At 36.6% G+C, this 19,580-nt stretch overlaps 1 long non-coding RNA gene and 1 pseudogene across 1 annotated transcript; both read left to right on the forward strand.

Moving 5' to 3' along the window:
- The first annotated feature begins 1,246 nt into the window (after positions 1 to 1,246).
- Positions 1,247 to 1,796, forward strand: LOC114367204. Its single transcript, XR_003657137.1, has 2 exons — positions 1,247 to 1,333; positions 1,735 to 1,796. It is a non-coding gene; the product is annotated as an uncharacterized LOC114367204 (long non-coding RNA).
- A 10,870-nt stretch (positions 1,797 to 12,666) lies between these two features.
- LOC114368353 lies at positions 12,667 to 15,701 on the forward strand (annotated as a pseudogene).
- Positions 15,702 to 19,580: the final 3,879 nt, after the last annotated feature.

Genomic DNA, 19,580 nt, shown 5'->3' on the forward strand with positions numbered 1-19,580 from the left:
GTTAACAAAGAAACATTGTTGAAGGATACGCGGTGGCATTGTGGTAATTTTTGCGAAAGCATACAACGACGTTTATTTAATAACCGCCTTTAATAATGAGTTTCAGGAGCACTACGATGGGTGGACAAAGACTGTCGTAGTTAGTGTGGTTATACAAAGACGTTTTTTTCCATATTGACCGTCTTTGAATAACCTTTTAAAGATTTTCACGGACAGCTGGCTACTAATTAATTTTGTAGCTACCTCCCCCACTCATTCTCCTCGATATATGTACCCGTACCGCGCGTCCACAAGATGGAGAAGATGGAGTGTCATCTCCATGATTACCAGCTCCGCGACCTCGGCCCCGCTGCCAAGATCCTCACCCTCAACCTTTCGTCCAGGAAGAATGTATGTGTTAGCCCGCGGGTTCTCGCCGCTGAGAATCGTGACTCCGTGGACGTCGATGCCGGAAGTTGATAGTGTCATGGGTTCAGATGGTGGCCACGGAGAATCCCAACGTGCCGGGGTGTGTGTTCGTTGTGCAGTATGAGAGGGTCGGGTCATCCGCCGTTCTGGCTCTTGGGGTTTATACATCGCAAGTTGGGGCTTTTGGTTTTTCCCCTTCGCTTCCTCTTTTCTAAAAGCAAAGCTTTCATCTTTCTCTCTATCCATATGCTATGTATATGCTTATTCTCTCACTCTCTCTCACCATTGATTTGTTACTGCTTATGTACTATAACCAAATTGGAGTGTGTGGCAGGGATAAAGACGTGGTCATGGTGGACCCCATGGGCCCTACCGTGGTGGCGGCAGCAGACATGGTCATCGTGGAGGTTTTAGCAATGGTGAAGCTGGTGATGAAGGACGTCCAAGAAGAGCATTTAAACTCCACAGTGGGACTGGACGAGGGTAACAATATAACTAATATTTCTTTCTAGAACAGAAGTTTATATATATAATGATATCAATTGTTCCATTTTTTGTATATATAACATCAATGGTTCCATTTGCAGAAATGAATTCAAACGGGAAGGGTTTGGACGAGGGAACTGGGGTACACAGAATGATGACATTGCAGAGTAAGCAATTGTTTATATTCATAATTTTAATTCTTAATTTTAATAATAATGAAGTTCAGATTAGAATTTTCATCCAAGAGTCCCATGTTTTTAATTGGCAGTTATTAATTATTTGTTCCTTTTGATGTTAATTTCATAGGGTGATTGAGGAAGTGGTAAATGAAACTGAAAAGATTCTTGCTGATGAGAAGCGTATAGGAGAGGAAGATGCAGCAGAAGGAAACAAGGACAGTCCTGCTAATGAAAATGAAGAAAAGGAGTCTGAGGACAAGGTGAATGGCCATTTCATTATAGCTTTCCCCATTTATTTTGAACCTCTTGCGAAAACTTTTAGATTTTCTACAGTGCATGATCATGAGACAAACAGAAGAGGTCTTGTGAATTATGATTGATCATTAAGATTAAGCTTTGATTGTCTGATAACTGCATCTCACTGAACTTTGTTGGCTGCTTTATTTACTTGGATGAATCTGTCAGTCTTTCTCTTGATGATGAACTGTTCTCTTGGTCCTTAACATTGCTTTACATTTTTTGAAAATGTAGGGCCTTAGGACTTCAAGTGCATTTACTATTCGTGCTCCATCATGCTTTTAGTGGGTTACGTTTGAAATTTATCTTCTCTATGTTATTGTTCACCCATTGCTAAACAGAATTTAAATTGTGTTGTACGTAGGAGATGACACTGGAAGAGTATGAGAAGGTGCTGGAAGAGAAAAGGAAGGCCCTGTAGGCTCAGAAAACTGAAGCAAGAAAGTTGGACATCAAGGAATTTGCATCCATGAAGGTGAGAATTTTTGGCCCCACTTTTGCCCTTAATTTGTAATCTTTTTTATATTAATTATATTAATGATATTTAATTTTCTTTCCAGGGATCTGACAAGGATAAGCACAAAGATGCTTTGGAGAAGGAGGAGAAATCCAAGAAAGTGTGACTTTGTGACACTTGAAACTAAAGGAGAAATTCCCTCCTTTCTCTCACAGCTTTATTCGTTTCAAAAAAGACATATATATAGAGTACAAGATGGAGAGAGAAGGGCAGTGACAGTGACAACTCACTGCTGCCCTTCTGAATAAGCTTACTAACAAAGCTACCTAATATAGATAAAATACAAGGATATCCAACACTCCCCCTCAAGCTGGAGCATATAAATCATATGCACCAAGCTTGGAACATACAATCTGAATTTTAGGTCCTCTTAAGGACTTAGTCAAAATATCTACTGGCTGATCATTAGAACCAATGAACTCAGTGACAATCTCCTTGGACAGAAGCTTCTCTCAAATGAAATGACAATCAATCTCTATGTGCTTAGTCCTTTCATGAAAAACTGGGTTTGAGGCAATGTGAAGAGCAGCCTGATTATCACAATACAACTTCATTGGCAGCTCTTCACAAAACCTCAATTCCTGCAGAAACTGTTTAATCCACATGAGCTCACAAGTAACTATAGCCATAGATCGTTATTCAGCTTCTGCACTGGACCGAGCAACAACTGTCTGTTTCTTGCTTTTCCAAGAAATAAGATTTCCTCCAATGAAGACACAATAGTCTGATGCAGACCTTCTATCCATGGGACAACCAGCCCAATCAGCATCACAATATCCCGATAGTTGTGTATTACCCTTGTCTTCATACAATAACCCTTGACCAGGAGCTTTTTTAACATATCTCAGAATACGCATGGCAGCATTCCAATGGTCCAAATGAGGATTCTGCATAAACTGGCTAACCACTCCCACAGCAAAGGAGATATCAGGTCTGGTAATGGTAAGGTAAATGAGTTTTCCCACAAGCCTTCGATATCTCTCGGGATCAGGATAAACTTCACTTTGATCTGCCATGAGCTTCCGGTTTGGATCCATAGGACTTTCAACAGGTCTACAATTCTGCATACCTGTTTCTTCTAAAATGTCAAGAGCACACTTTCTCTGAGAGATCACAACACCATCTCCTGATTGGGCTACTTCAATACCAAGGAAATACTTCAAAGGACCCAAATCTTTGGTCTGAAAATGACTGAATAAGTGCTCTTTTAGCTGGGTGATCTTAGTAGTATCATTCCCTGTAATCACTATATCATCAACATAGACAATTAGATAAACACATTTTTCAGGGGATGTATGACAATAAAATACAGAATGATCAGCTTCACTTCGTTTCAGTCCAAACATGCGGACAACATGACTAAATTTACCAAACCAAGCGCGAGGAGATTGCTTCAACCCATAGAGAGATCGATGAAGCTTACAAACAAGACCATACTCCCCCTGAGCAACAAACCCAGGAGGTTGCTCCATATAAATATCCTCCTCAAGATCCCCATGGAGAAAGGCATTCTTAATATCAAGTTGATGGAGGGGCCAGTGACGGATAGCAGCCATAGCAATAAACAGACGAACAGGGGTGAGTTTGGCGACAGGAGAGAAAGTGTCACAGTAATCAATGCCATATACCTGTGTGTAGCCCTTAGCCACCAAGCGAGCCTTAAGCCGATCAACCTTACCATTGGGCCCAACTTTAACAGTGTAGACCCATTTACAACCCACATTGGTCTTACCAGGAGGAAAAGGAACAAGCTCCCAAGTACCATTATCTTCAAGAGCCTGCATCTCATCAACCATAGCCTGTCTCCAGCCAGGATGATCAAGTGCCTCACGGACAGTGGAAGGAATAGTAATGGAGGCCAATGAGAAAACAAAGGAACTATATGAAGGAGACAAACGATGGTAACTTAAGAAATTATAAATAGGATGAGGATTACGAGTAAAGCGAATACCTTTCCTGATGGCAATGGGCCAATGTGTGTCAGAATGAGAAGAAGAGGTGGAAGGAGCCATGAGTGGAGGACTGGCTGAAGAAGAACGAGAACCACGGGGAGAAGCTTCAGGTACTGGAAATCCAATCTGTGTTGTCCTGGGTTGATCTGTAATCAAAGGTGAAGATACAACTTCAGGTGAATCCGGTGAGGAAGAGGGACCAACAATGACATTTTGGTCGGAGTCATCTAGAGGATAAGGAGAAGGAATAGGGAGAACTTCCTGAATAGATGAAGAATGGTCTTCGGAAGGTGAGAAGAATGGTGTATCTTCAAAAAAGGTTACATCTGCAGACATGTAGTATCTTCTCAAGGTTGGAGAATAACATTTGTAACCTTTTTGAAGACAAGAATAACCCAAGAAGACGCATTTAACTGACCTAGCAGAGAGTTTGTCTAAACCAGGAGACAAATCATGGACAAAACAAGTACAACCAAACACTTTAGGAGAGACATGAAATAGTGGATCATGAGGGAAGACGATTGAGTGAGGGATTTGGTTTTCAAGAGAAGAAGAGGGCATCCTATTGATTAGGAAACAAGCAGTAAGCACTGCATCTCCCCAATGATGTGTAGGAACATTTGAATTTAACATTAGGGAGCGTGCAGTTTCAAGAAGATGATGATTCTTCCTTTCTGCTATGCCATTTTGTTGTGGTGTGTGAGGACATGTAGACTGATGTAAAATACCCTTGGAAGACAAAAAAGAAGAAAGATCATGAGAGAAATATTCTTTAGCATTGTCACTCCTGAAAATTTTAATTGTTTTTCCATATTGATTCTCAATCTCATGATAAAAAGACACGAATATAGGCAAAAGTTCAGATCTGTCTTTCATTAAATAAACCCAAGTACATCTGGAGAATTCATCAATGAAGGTTACAAAATATCAAAAACCAAAAGATGTAACACGACTTGGTCCCCAAATGTCAGAATGAATGGTAGAGAAAGCCGAGTTATATCTTTGTACAGTTTGAGGAAATGACGACCTGACATGTTTTCCTAGTTGACAAAACTCACAATCTAAGACTCGAAGATTCTTGAGACTAGGAACCATCATCTTCAATTTTGGTAAACTTGGGTGACCTAGACGATCATGCAAAAGTTTGGGCTTTGAGATTGCAAAACAAGCCCCAGGTGGACTGGATTCCAAGTAGTAAAGTCCTCGTGATTCATGTCCTTCTCCAATCAGTCGCCCCGTCCCATGTTCCTGAATAACAAATGAATTAGCTGTAAAGGTTACTGAACAATTTAACGAACGCGTTAACTGACTTAATGAAATTAAATTATAGGGACACTAAGGAATGAATAACATAGAATTCAATTTCAGAGGAGATAATGAAACTTGACCACTTCCTTGAGACATAACCTTGGAACCATTGGCTACAGTAACGTGGTGAGGAATTTTTGGAAAAGAGAAGGATGAAAAAGAGGATTTGTTACCAGAAATATGATCAGAGGCACCTGAGTCGAGTATCCAAGGACTAGAACTTTCAATGGATTGAGAGATACAGGCTGTTGAAACACATGGTACAGATGAGGATTGAGCTTGGTTGCTGGGTTTCTCGGATTTAAGCTTCAAATACTCCTGATACTCCTCATCAGAAAATCTAAACTCTGCTTTCTCTGAACGAGAGACATGTGCGACCTTGTCGGGAAACCCATGCAACGAATAAAAATTCTCTTGGGTGTGACCCATCCTCTTGCAATAAGTGCAATGAGGACGTTCACCCCTTCCACTGCGACCTCCTCTATTGTTGCGGCTACTTCCTCTTCCTCGAGACGCAACCATGGCTGACGTCTCCACTCCATCAGTAGGATTCTCATCCTTCAATAAATGAGGCACGCGAAGAAGCCTAGTGATGAGGGAATCCATCGATGGAATCTTGTCTCCAGCAAGTACTTGATCATGCACATGATCAAAGTCTGAATGCAAGTTTCTCAAAATAAGAACCATGTAGAACTTGTCAAGTTTCCTATTCACTTCTTCTAATGAATCAGCTAAAAGGAACTTTCTCAGTTCTTCCACGGCAGCTCGAGCCTTACCCACATGAGCGATCATGTCATGACTGGTTTGCTTGAGGGCTGTAACTTTCACGGTTGCATCAAACAAACTTTGGATATCATTGGCAAATATTTCTTGGGCTTTCTTCCAAAAGGAACGACATGATTTAAATGATCGAAGGATTTCCAAGATATCCGGCTCAACTGATTGCCATAACACGACACACAGTTGATAATCAAGCTTCTCCCATTCAGGTCTTTTATCATCTGAAACAGAATCTGAGGTTTTCTCCAAGTGGTCATGGTGTCCTTGACCAAGGAACCACAACTCCACGGAAGCAGACCACGAAGGGTAGTTTTTCCAGTTCAGCTTTGCAGTGGTGATGGTTGGGGTCCCGGAGAAAACAGGTCCAGAGGAGGCCATTTAAGAGCCAAACAGCAAACCCTAACACATAAGAGTTGACCAAACGGCTTGCCGAAAGAAGGAGGTGAGGCCTGAAACGCACCCAGGAGGCAACGACGAAGCTGCCGAGATCGGAAGGGGCAGCTTCCGACGCCGGCACGGCGGCGCGTGAGCTACACGCGCCGGAAAACGTGCGAGGAAGAAGCGGCGCGTGGGGCGTCCGACGGCGGCGCAAGTTCCAGGGGTGGATCGCGCTTTTCAAGGCGATCCGAACCCTGGTTTCACCGGAAAAATCCGCCGGAGATGACAGCGGACGGCGGTGGCGCGGCGGACGGCGGCGGAGAGCGACGGTCGGAACCTGCTCTAGTACCAACTTGAAACTAAAGGAGAAATTCCCTCCTTTCTCTCACAGCTTTATTCATTTCAAAAAAGACATATATATAGAGTACAAGATGGAGAGAGAAGGGCAGTGACAGTGACAACTCACTGCTGCCCTTCTGAACAAGCTTACTAACAAAGCTACCTAATATAGATAAAATACAAGGATATCCAACAGTGACATTTTTATCCTTTAAAGGGCGTGTCTTAAGCTGGCGGGAAACAGGTTTTTGATATTTACTTGTCATTTGTAATGTTTTATCATGGGAAATTTAGTAATTCATAATGCCATATTGATAAATCATCTTACTTAAATATCATATTCTTAAAGATTTTATTATTATTTTTAAAATACTATGGCTATGGCTGTTTGGAGTGATGGTCGGAGGCCTGGAGATGCTGAAATTGTTTATGCATCAACAGAGAAAGCGGAAAGAGAACTTAATTGGAAGTAAGTATTAATTTGCTTCAAAAGGTTTTCACAACACTAATCCACACATCAAGCTAGAAATAAGTTTATTAACAACATACACGCAAGAAGATAAGGGCTCATTAAAGCATTATCCATCAGTATCAAGGCTTCATGCATCACCTAACGGCTTTCCATAATGTCGAACCACACTTCACATATTATAGAGATGGCCAGTCTCATAACTCATGACTCAACAGTGGATTTATGGTATAGCAAACATTAAGGATGCAAGGCACATACAACTATTTTTTTTAAGTCTCATTCGATCTTGCAAAGGAAAATAAATTAATAATTCAAGCATGTTCATCAAAACTAGTCATAAGTAACCATACAGAGCGCACACCAGAATATGGCAAGCACATAACACACTGGCCGAAAGGTTCGACCTGCTCTGATACCACTAAATGTGACACCCTCTACCCCTCACATATATATTAATAAAGGAATAAAAATTCAAATATTAATTAAAATTATTTTTAAAACATTTTTAAATACAAGCCTTTCAAATGGGTAAAAGGCTCACATTCACTTTCTTCTACATCATATTCAAACTTGTCCAAATAAATAATAAAGTTATCTCGGCTCAAAGAAGGCCATCTAAGTTTTATACAATTAATATAGAACCTATATCCTAATGTCACATCCTATCAGAGCGTGGTGTTCCCGTGTCCTCTAGCATGAGGTTCTTCATAGTCATCAAACTATTCATCTGCTCCCCCGAACACAAAGTTCAAGATCATCACATGATCCAAACACAAACAGCAAACCGGGAGTGAGTTATCACATTTCTAACTACTAGAGAGAAACAACACAACATATAGTAGTCAAATACAATTTACTTAGCATATCTCACACTATTTCATCACTTTGTCATTCATCAATCACACTTTTCATCCATCAATCACAATACACAGGAATCACACACTCCGATCAAGACATAATAACACATCAATTTCATAATAAACAATTAGCAAACATATGCAACAGTTATGCTAAGACTCAAGCCTATATGCAATGTGGTACCATGTCAGTGAAAAACCTCGTCGGGCGCCTAGGAGTACATGACAAGACAAACCACACAATAGTAAGTCAAGTCACTCTCACTAGGTAATATCATAAGGAGACCAGTCAGGGTCACAGTGTTTTGCGAGAATGCTCCAACCATATGTGATCAACATAGGCTTAAAGGAGCACTCAAACCGTGTGACTCCCAAGGCCTACACTCCGAAGAGTCCGTCAGGGCCTCTCCTTCCTGATTCAGGTCCAACCTAGAAAACATTTTAGCACACAGACTCTATCTATGAACTGTACAAAATACACGACTCCTCAATTGTTCTCAAAATAATTTTAACTCATCGTCCTTTAAGGGTCTTATCATTAACTCGTCGCCCTTAAAGGGACTTAACATTAACTTGTCGCCCAAAAAGGGACTTAGCATCAACTCGTCGCCCTAAAAGGGACTTAACATCAACTCGTCGCCCTAAAAGGGACTTAGCATTAACTCGTCGCCCTTGAAGGGACTTATGATCGAGTGATTGTACAATTCATAGTTCACAACACAATGCACATATATATCTCAATCATATACATACTCAATTTATCACATACACTTAATCCCAATCACAATGGTATAATCTCAATTTAACATGTTATCACACCTCATGAATCATATACACTTTACCTATGAACTATGCAATACACACATCTACTCAATTGTTTTCAAAATCATTTTAACTCGTCGGGTTCCCACAATGGATCCCATCACAATACTCGTCACCCTTAAAGGGTCTTACAATTAGACTAGGATAAGAACAAAAAAAAAAAGTGATCCCCCTTTTCTTGTTTGTCTTATATCCATATTTATGGAGATAGAATTCATGTCATAATTTAAAAAATGAACATGTATAATTCTTTTTCGTAATAAAAAATGATGAGGGAGTTATTGATAATTTGAAAAGAGTATTTTATGGAAGAATTAAGTTATTACTCAACAAATTTGAATTTGAATTTTTTAAAGGATGAGATCAATTCAGAAGTACTTTTTGTATTTTTTATTTATTTAAAGAAATGTTAAAATGTATTTTATTTTTTCTTTATTAAATGTATTTATTTTAAAAAAAAAAATTTTAGAACAAGTCCGGTTCATTGCACAATTCATAGTTCACAACTCAGTACACACATCTCATCTCAATACACACATCTCATCTCAATACACATGTATTTCATCATCCGTCACATGTTCAATTTATCACATACTCACAGTTTGAATCATCATTTCATAACCTCAACATAACAATTTATACAAAAGATTTTATCACAACATGGAATGTAAAACCTCTGAAATAGTTCTTCACAATTGTATCCAAATCAATTAATCAAAATCATGGATTAACACAAAGACATCAAGAGCACTCAAGTTTATCAATCAATTCTCATGAGGACATCAATTGGTACATAGAACACAATAATATTATATTCATAATCATAAAGAAAAATTATAATTCAATAAACATCCCAAAATAAACCCAAATTTAGTTCTCTAAGGATCCCTACACATGTTCACACTAACCCCCAATTGCGATAAACTCATTCCTTACCTCTGAGTGGACTCATGTGTCTTCAGCTGGCGATAGTAACATCTCTAGAGGTCCCTGAGATTCCTTCAGTTATTCCTCCGACTGCTCCGATAGAATTCTCAAACGTCAGAGAGAAAGAGAAGAGATTGAAACCTCCACTTGTACTGTCTTCATGTGATTCTTTTTTCTCCCTCCAAGAATATTATTTCAAAAATCCCAACGGTGAAAATGTGCACAATTGAATTTCGAATAACATATCCAAATTTCATGAAAATCCAACGGTTAACGAAATCGGGATCGTAGTTTTACCGAGACAGTTTTGGGTTTCTACGGGAAAATAAAAGGCTACAATGCGAAGGGTTTTCCTCTCAGCTCAGACATAATATCGAAATTCCCAACGGTGAGAATTCTCGGAATTGGGTTGCGAACGTGGTGCTCAAATTTCACGACGATCCAACGGTGAATGAGCCTGAGATCGTTGTTTTTCTAAGACAAGTTTGGTGGGCAGCGGGAAAAAGAAAGGGTTTTGAGAGGAGAAGGGGAAAAACGAAAATGAGGCAAAAAGAGGCACCTGACTTAACATAACTATTTATCCCTAGAGTACTCAGCTTATTATTTGCTCTATATTTATTTATTTATTTATTTTATAAAAACAAACTCTATTTTATTTTCTATCAAACAAATAAATGAAATACCCTTTTTATTTTCTCTCAAATCATTATTTTAATTAATAATTATATCTCCTTATTTATTTATTTATAAAATCTCATCATTTTTCTAAAACTTTATTTATTTATAAATAACAATCTTTTTTAATCTAGATTACAAAAATTGGGATGTTACAATTTCACCCCTCTTAAAAGAAGTTTCGTCCCCGAAACTTTGCCGAAAGATCGAGAAAAAGATATTACACATATAGTTTTCAATATCAAGTTATGTGCTTTGTTGAAACACTTATATGTGACTTCGATCATAAGAGTTTTCTATACTTGACGATAAATCTGGTAATCCCCGTTCCCTCAATGATAGTTTTTCATGAGTTAAGTTGTGTCGCAAGAGTAACATCTCAACGATAATAGAATGTGAATGACATATTATTTGGAGTATAATAATATCATAGGAGACGCTAATGACAATTTGAAATGAACAAACAAACACAAGAAGACACGACTGATCACATGGTTGACTCTTTTTCGAACATCAGACGTTTCAAGAAAAATAATGAGTTTCGACTCTTTTAACTACCCTCAAATCTATCCCTCTTCCCTGAGCACGATCTTCCTTACTTAGGTATACTTGACTCATAACTCTCACTTAGGTCCAAGAATTGTAACGATTCAACTCTAAGGTTGCCTACCTGATACTAACTGGGTGCTAATTAGATAAGCAATACAAATTACTCCCTACTTCTGTAAGTTTGTTCACCTTAAGGTAATCTTCACACATATATACTCATGTCACCCTATAACTTTGCACTTGAACTTGAGGTTTCGATTGTTGTTTACAATATCTAACTCTATAACTAGGACACTAGTCATATCATCGTTCCTATTCAAGCTCTAACTACTAAGCTAGTTCTAACGTTTAAAACTAAACTCACAACAAGATTCTTGAGAATTTTACCCATCTCTTTTATCTCGGATTCAACTCCAAAGATCCTCACAATGTATCAAACTAACGGTAATGTCTCCCAAAATATTATGGTGAACCCCATGGTTACCTATTCTAACTCACATATAGGATAAATTTTTTCATAAGTCTTAAGTTGTCAAGAAACATTTATCACTATTTGTCCTCCTACAAGCACTCCTCTAAACTTAAAAATTATTTCAAATAAGTTATGATTTTAGAGAAGCAGTTGTTCCATGGGAAAAATAAGTTATATCTGACCCATCCATTCATTTTTTATTAATCCCTTATTTATGTTAATATATGTATGTTAATTCATACAAATGACATTGAAAATTTAATTTAAAAAGGGTTGATCTTTTACGCCCGCTTCAAGACAGGATGACTAATCAACCAACCTTGGAAAAAACAACAACTTCTACCTATAATTTAATTCATTTTTTTCACTTAATTCTTATACATAGAAAATGAGACTCAATATTTTTACTGCAATTTAAACTCAATTCTTAAACTAAACAATCCATTTAGTTATATATGCATAATGATAATAGTATTTTATAAATTTTACTATTTTATTTTTACTCTATTTTTCTTAAACCAAACAATCCAACATTCAACTTTATTGTTATTCTATTTCTTTTTCTCTTATTATCTCACTTTTATTTTTATTCAACCAAACTTAGTGTTAATACTTCAAAACATTATAATACTGACACTTCTTTGTATATTACATGTACTAAATTCATTGATGTTGGAAAACAATATACTAATACTTTTTATATAATACACTGGCATCCCCAATATAAGGGGTGTAACGGTAAACACAAGGAAGAGTGTTGTGTGTAATTTAAAAAAACCCCAGAAAGTATTAATGCAATTTGTTCTTATATTATTGTCTAATTAGAACTGGAGTTCTACCTTAGTAATATGAGGAGGTCCCGTTTCTACTCTCTGAGGGAAATGGTAGCTGAGGCATCTTTGACTTGAAATTTTTGTGTATCTTAATTTGCTGTTTATCTGTTTTTTCTTTCCAGACTTGAAATTTCTATTTATCTTAAACTTGTGGTGTGACCAGGTCTGTTTTTAATAAAAAATTCTGTGCCTTTTGAAAAAAAAAAAACTCTGCAAAACAGAATTATACAAATTATCAGGTAAAACTTAAATTTTGATTGGTGAACGGCAAATACTGTATCTATCTAAGTTTTGTCCTTTCCTTAACTATAATTGTTAGTTGTTATTAGGATCAAACATAGAGGTGACAGAACTGAAATAATATTTTTATAATTATGGAGATTTTAAAAAGAAAACGAAAGAACTATACTTTTTACTTTATGCTTGACTCATATTCGTCTTCTACTGCTTCTATCAGTCACTGGTTATAGATCAGAGATACTTTGAAACCCAACAACACTTGAATGAATATCCACAACCTTTGTGCTCAGTTCTCATCATGGCTGTGCCATCATCCTCATCTTCCTTCACCTATGACGTGTTCCTCAGCTTCAGAGGAGAAGATACTCGTTACGGTTTCACTGGCAATCTCTACAAAGTCCTACACGACAGCGGAATTCACACCTTCATCGATGACGAGGAGCTCCAAAAAGGAGACGAGATCACGACAGCACTTGAGAAGGCAATTGAAGAATCCATAATTTTCATCGTCGTCCTCTCTCAGAACTACGCGTCTTCCTCCTTCTGCTTAAACGAGCTCACTGCTTCCTCGAGTGCAGTGTGAGAAAAAGTTTGCTGGTTTTGTCGGTATTTTACGACGTGGATCCTTCTCACGTCATGCAAACAAGTTCAAAATTAGGAGGGAGGGGTTCGAGCTTAACGTGGAGAAGCTGAAGAAATGGAAGATGGCTCTGCGTGAAGCAGCTAATTTGTCTGGCTATCATTTCAAACAAGGGTACCCTATTCTTCGATCTTCACCATTCTTTTACACTATTGTTACGTTAGTCCTCAAAGCTAAGAAAGTTCTACATGTCTATGAGACTACGATATTTCAATTTTCACTTGTATCATTTGATTTCCTAAACTTAATCACTCGCTATCATTTTGGTCCCTAAACATTCGTTTATATAATTACTCGAGTCACTTTTTTGGTTTTTTTTTTTAATTTCTGACTAATGTGATTGACGACTTCTACTTTTAGGGATTTAGTTTAAATTTTGAAGACTAATGTAGTGACAGTGCTATAGATCGACTTTGAAGGACTAATGATTGTTTTCTGAATTTATTTTCTTTCCATTAATTAGTTAGTTTCTCACTTGTCTAATGATAATTTAATCTTAAAATTTAGAGACTTACAAATCCATGTTAACCTTGAAAAACTTATAAATCAGGACATGGATATGAGGCGTTTAATTAGTTTGACTTTACACAGACTTCTATGATTGAATAGGGATGGATATGAATACAAGTTTATCAAGAGGATGGTCGAACGAGTCTCTAGCAAGATTAATCGTGCTCCTTTACATGTTGCTGATTACCCAGTTGGACTAGAGTAAAGTTGCTTTTGGATGTTGGATCTCGTGATGGTGTCCACATGGTAGGGATCCACGGATTAGGTGGAATAGGTGAAATTGTAAGAATTTAGTTACAATCCATGAGTCCATCGGGTTCCTAGGTAAGCTAAAATTCTTGGATGCAGTGGGTTGCAGCAAGCTTAGGGTTTTTCCCCTCTCAAATTGACTTCTCTTGAAAGACTTGAACTTTCATAGTGTCACAGTCTTGAGAGCTTCCCAGAAATATTAGGAAAAATGGAAATTATAACAGAACTTGTGTTGGAGGCCTCTGCCATAAAAGAATTGCCATTTTCATTTCAAAATCTCATTCGGCTTCAAATATTACAGTTGCGTTGTTGCGGAATGTTTAGGTTACCAAGTAGCTTTGTCATGATGCCAAGACTGGCTAAGATTATTGCTTGGGAATTGAAAGGGTGGCTATTTCCAGAACAGGTTGAGGGTGAAGAAAGAGTAAGCTCAATGGTGTCTTCAAATGTAGATTGTCTTTATCTCTCAGGCTGCAACCTGTCTGATGAAATTTTATCAATAGGTCTCACATGGTTTGCTAATGTAAAAGATTTAGACCTATCAAGGAATAATTTCACAGTTCTTCCTGAATACATCAGTGGTTGTCATTTTTTATGGAAGCTTAATTTAATTTAGACTACTGCCAGTCCCTACGAGAAATTAGAGGGATTCTGCCAAACATTGAACATTTCTCTGCAAGAAACTGTAAATCCTTGACTTCTTCCTGTAGAAGCTCATTACTGAATCAGGTTTTGTCTTGTTTTATTTTTATTATGTATTTAATTTGATAATTGATAGTGTACTTGATGCTGCTAAACTTATTATTTATTTATGACTAGCAGAAACTGCATGAGGCTGGAAACACCATGTTTTGGTTGTCAGGAGCAATGTTTCCTGAGTGGTTCGATCGCCACAGTCAGGGACCATCTAATTGTTTCTGGTTTCGTAACAAGTTCCCTGCCATTGCTCTTTGTATTGCTATTGGACCAAGACCAATTCATTACAAACATATTGAAATTGTTGGACCTATTGTGATCATCAATGGCATTGAATGTTTACTTGACCCGGAGAATGATTCGTATTTATGGCTAGACACGGATCACACTTGTCTTTTTGATCTGCAAAAGACAGATTTTGCAGATAAACTGAACAAAGAAGTTTTAGAAAATGAATGGAACCATGTGGAGATTACATACTCAGTCGAGCAGAGATTCCACGAAAAAGAGAAGCATTTGGAGATCCCAGTCTTTATTGAAAGTGTTATCTATGTGTTCAAATAGAGGAGTAGCGTGGAGGATATTCAATTCACTGATCCATATAAAAAGAAAAGATTAGATGATGACTCAGAATCATCAAAGCCAACCATTGTGGAAAGAACAAAATTTTTAATTTGCCATTTAGTCACTTTGTAATAACTAGAGTGCTGTGAGAGTAAGGAGAGAAAAAAAAAGTATATATAATTGGACAAAATTATGAGTGACTTTAATGTGGTCCATCATGTGACTTCTCACATTGTTTACCCTTTTCAACCTTCCTATTCTAAGAATATCAATTATAACTGCCGCATATAGAAATGATTGGAACTGCCAGAATTCATGAGTTGGTTGTGTGAAATGAAAATGGTGTTGGAGTTGGAGTTGGTCATGACTCCCATCAAAAAGGAAATAGACATATATTTACTTATCCATTGGATAATAGCTGGTGTAGTTACTGAAATTTCTTACAAAAATATATTACTAGCTAGTCTCATCTCATCTTCAACCCTTCAAGTCATAGCCACTCCTCATTTCTCCTTGCCTATCTCTCCATTTGGTAACTTGTCCTCACTGAAACGAAATGCCTCCAACAATGGCTTCAACCTCCACTGGTCAGTTCATTTTTCTGTGCTTAGATGAAAAAAAAAGAAGAGGAAATTAAATAAATTTAAAAGGTTTCCATTTGCTAAATCATATGGCTTTTAATATATTTTTCACAATTTGAACATGTTGCATTTCAATTTTCTTGCATTCCATTCTTCAATTGGGTCCCTCAACCCAAACCATTCTCCTTTGTAAAGTAAATACAGTGATTGTATTGCACAAGATATTGTGCATTTATGATTTGATTTAAAGACTGGTGATATTAAAGCCATCCTTGTTCTTTATTTTTTTTTAATGGTCAATATAGCTGGGTTGATCTATGTAATTTACCAACAAAAAAAGAAAACGAAGAAGCAAGACACCTCTTTACTAATACAGTTCCTCTTTATTTTTTTCTTTTCCAGTAAATACACTCCCCTTTCAGTGAACCACAGCAGGGTAGGGTTTTGTAATGATTCTTTCTAATCGGGTGTGTTTTTTGTTAAGTTTTTAATTAGTTTAGCAAAAAGGATTGTTGTTTGAGTAGTTTGATTAGAATTTTTGAAAACAAGTATTGTACTATTGTTAATGCAGCATAACTGCATAAGGACATTGCTATTTGTACATCTCTCCTTCCCTTTTGTTTACTTTTCCCAGACTACCCCATCTCTTCTTCCCGGTATAACCCTCCCTTCTGTTTTGTTTTTCTCTCACACTAAAAAATATTAAATGCTTAGCAGGGATTCAAATTTGCCATTATTGATTAAAGACACACACTAGTCACTAAAGTAAGGACAGTAAGGTTCACAAGCATGTGATGTGAATGGTGAACCTTACTTTATGCATTTATATTTGAGAAAATAGTTAATGCACTTAAAATGTAAAGTAGTTTTACACTCTCATCCTATCACATGATAAGTTCATTAACTTTTACCGTAACTATCTTAAATGTAACATGGATAGCCTGGTATTAATACTCTTATGCAATCCAAATGGATAGCGGTTAATCCACATAAAAATAAAGGGAAAATCATATGAATAGCAAAGATATATTTGTATTACTTATATGCTATTTTGGAACTCTATTACTTGTTTGCTTCCTTGCTTCCACCTTAACTGCAAGCTTGAGTTTTTGGGAGAACTTCAAATGTTTGAGCTATATAGATATCGACCTATTTAGTTACCTATGACAAACTCTCACTCTTATGTCTTCTGGGAATGTCTTTTCTCATAACACAATCTCATTATTAGTTAAGTGTTTGGTGTGGCAAGCATCTAAAGACGAGCCTCTTGACAATAGAAGAATCTCCGGAAGATGAACATTGCTCTATTTATACTAGTTAGGAGTTCTTTGTCATAGACTAAACTCTCAAATTATCCTTGAAAAGGCTTTTTACTTTACAAAAAAAATTGCTCTTCATTGGTTGTAAATTTTTTAATAGTTCTTGATGGTTTTGTATGTTTTCCCCCTTGATTAGTAACTTTGGAATTGTACTCTCTTGTACTAGCAATAAAAGTAACTCTTGCAGCTAATAGTATAAAGGTTTTTGTCTCCAATAGGAAAGGTTGACATTTAAGAGATGTCATTGCTGGACAAATAGAATTGAATGTGAATTTCCTTTTATTTATGTTGGGAAGAAAGAGATGATGTTGGTATTATGTTTCTTTCGTTGTTTTTTTTCTGTAAAAGATGTATACAAAATGAATATTTACTAACCAGAAGATAAATTGGGTTTAGTCTGTAGCTCAGTATCAACAAAAGGCGAACATTTTGATGTCTGAACTAAATCATTGTTCCTATTGCATCAAAGGTCCTTAAATTTGTTGGTTTGATAATCTAGGAACTCAAATAAGTATTTGGTCAATTTGTTGCTATGCAGAGTATTTCAAACTCAATGTATGCATCAATGCTTTAAATATGGCTTTTATTCATTTAATAAGCTTCTTAGTTTCTTTCTAGATTAAATTAGTTTTTGTTTCCTTTAATTTATTATTTAGGTTTGATTTTCTATTTTTTTTATTTAGTCCTCTAATTTTTAAAAGCAATTCAATTTGGTCCTCTAATTTTCAAAATAAGTTTATTTTTTTAAAAAATATGCATTTTGTAGCAGTTTAAAATCATTTAGTAACAATTTTGAATCATCACAAAATATGATTTTTTTTGTAATTTAGATTTAAGGACCAAATTGAATCAAATTAAAAAATTTAGGGACTAAATAACTAATTTAACATTTCATATGAGGAGGAAACAATAAAAAAAGCTTGAACATAATGGTTTCTCTTTATGCTTGTTCTTAAGAAATTTTGCATTTGTTATAATTAAAGTCATCAATTTTCTTGAATTGAACTTTTTATTTAGATAAATTATTAAATCCATCCCTCAATGTAGAGGGGCTGATAATTAATTCCTGAAAAATAAAAAATTCAAATTTAATTCATATATATGCAAAAAGTGTGATATATTAGTTCGATAAATAATACAATGCAAAAAGTGTGATATATTTGTTGTTTCCATAGCTACACCAGCTCTTGAAAGAGTGTGACCCAAATAATAAATTTCTCTAACTCCAAATGCACATTTAGAGGATCTAGCAAATAACTGGTGTTGCTTCAAGGTATTTAACACCACTTCCAAATGAGACAAATGATCCTTCCAGTTAGAACTGAATATAAGGATATCATAAAAAAAAAACAAAGCAAATCTCCTCAATGCTCCTTTGAAAATGTCATTCATCAAACTTTGAAAAGTTGTCGATGCATTGGTCAAGCCAAAAGGCATAACCAACCACTCAAAGTGCCTATGGTGTGTTCTAAAAGCAGTCTTGTATCTATCTTCAGGATTAAGAAGAATTTGGTGATAGCCAGATCTCAAATCTAGCTTAGAAAAAAAAAATTGCTCCATATAATTCATCAACAGTTGGAATTGGAAATGTGTCTTTGATAGTGATGGCATTTAGTGCTTTATAATCTGTGCATACTCTCCATGATCCATCTTTCTTCTTGACCAAGATTATTGGAGATGAGAATGAGCTTTTACTTGGTTGGATAATACTTTCTTCCAGCATACCATTCACTAACTTTTCAATTTCCTCCTTTTGACTGTGAGGATACCTGCAAGGTTTGACCTTAACAGGTTGAGAGCCTTCAAACAATGGAATATAGTGATCATGAGACCTTGGAGGTAATGAAGTAGGAGTTCCAAACACAAAACTATAAGAATGGAGAAGCAATGTCAATTTAGGTTCCATATCATTGGGCAATTCCACTAAGGGAAATTGCACTGAATTAGGCTTAATTAACTGCATGGTAAATATCTCAGCAATAACATTTGTATTCAACATTCTCCTAATGTGATGTAAGTAAGCCTAGGCAGGAATCATGTCAGTTTCTCCTTGTAAAGTGGTGAACTTACCATCATACATAAACTTCAATTGCAACTTATCATAGTCTGCAATATGAGGACCAATAGTTTTCAACCAACTAGATCCCAAGATGAGATCAACTCCTGATATGGGTAATAAAAACACAGGTAATTGGAACTTGGCATTTTGGGCCTTGATAGTCAACTTGTTGACCACGCCTTCGGCAACCATGTAATTTCCATTCCCCACCATGACCTTAAAAGAAGGTGTTGGTTCCACAAGTAACTTGAGGAATTTAGCAACTCTCGGCTGTAAAAAATTGTCCGAACTACCTCCATCCACCAAAACCTTAACTGGAAGCTTATCAATATAGGCCGTAAACCTGATTGTGCCTACACCCCTACCACCCTTCAATACATTTAGTGATAAGTGATGATCTTCAAGAATCACCTCTGAATTATCAGCCACATTATCAATTATGTCTTTACTATCATGAAATTCAAGCTCAAC

This window comes from Glycine soja, chromosome 9 (assembly GCF_004193775.1).
Source record: "Glycine soja cultivar W05 chromosome 9, ASM419377v2, whole genome shotgun sequence".
Classification (NCBI taxonomy): Eukaryota; Viridiplantae; Streptophyta; class Magnoliopsida; order Fabales; family Fabaceae; genus Glycine; species Glycine soja.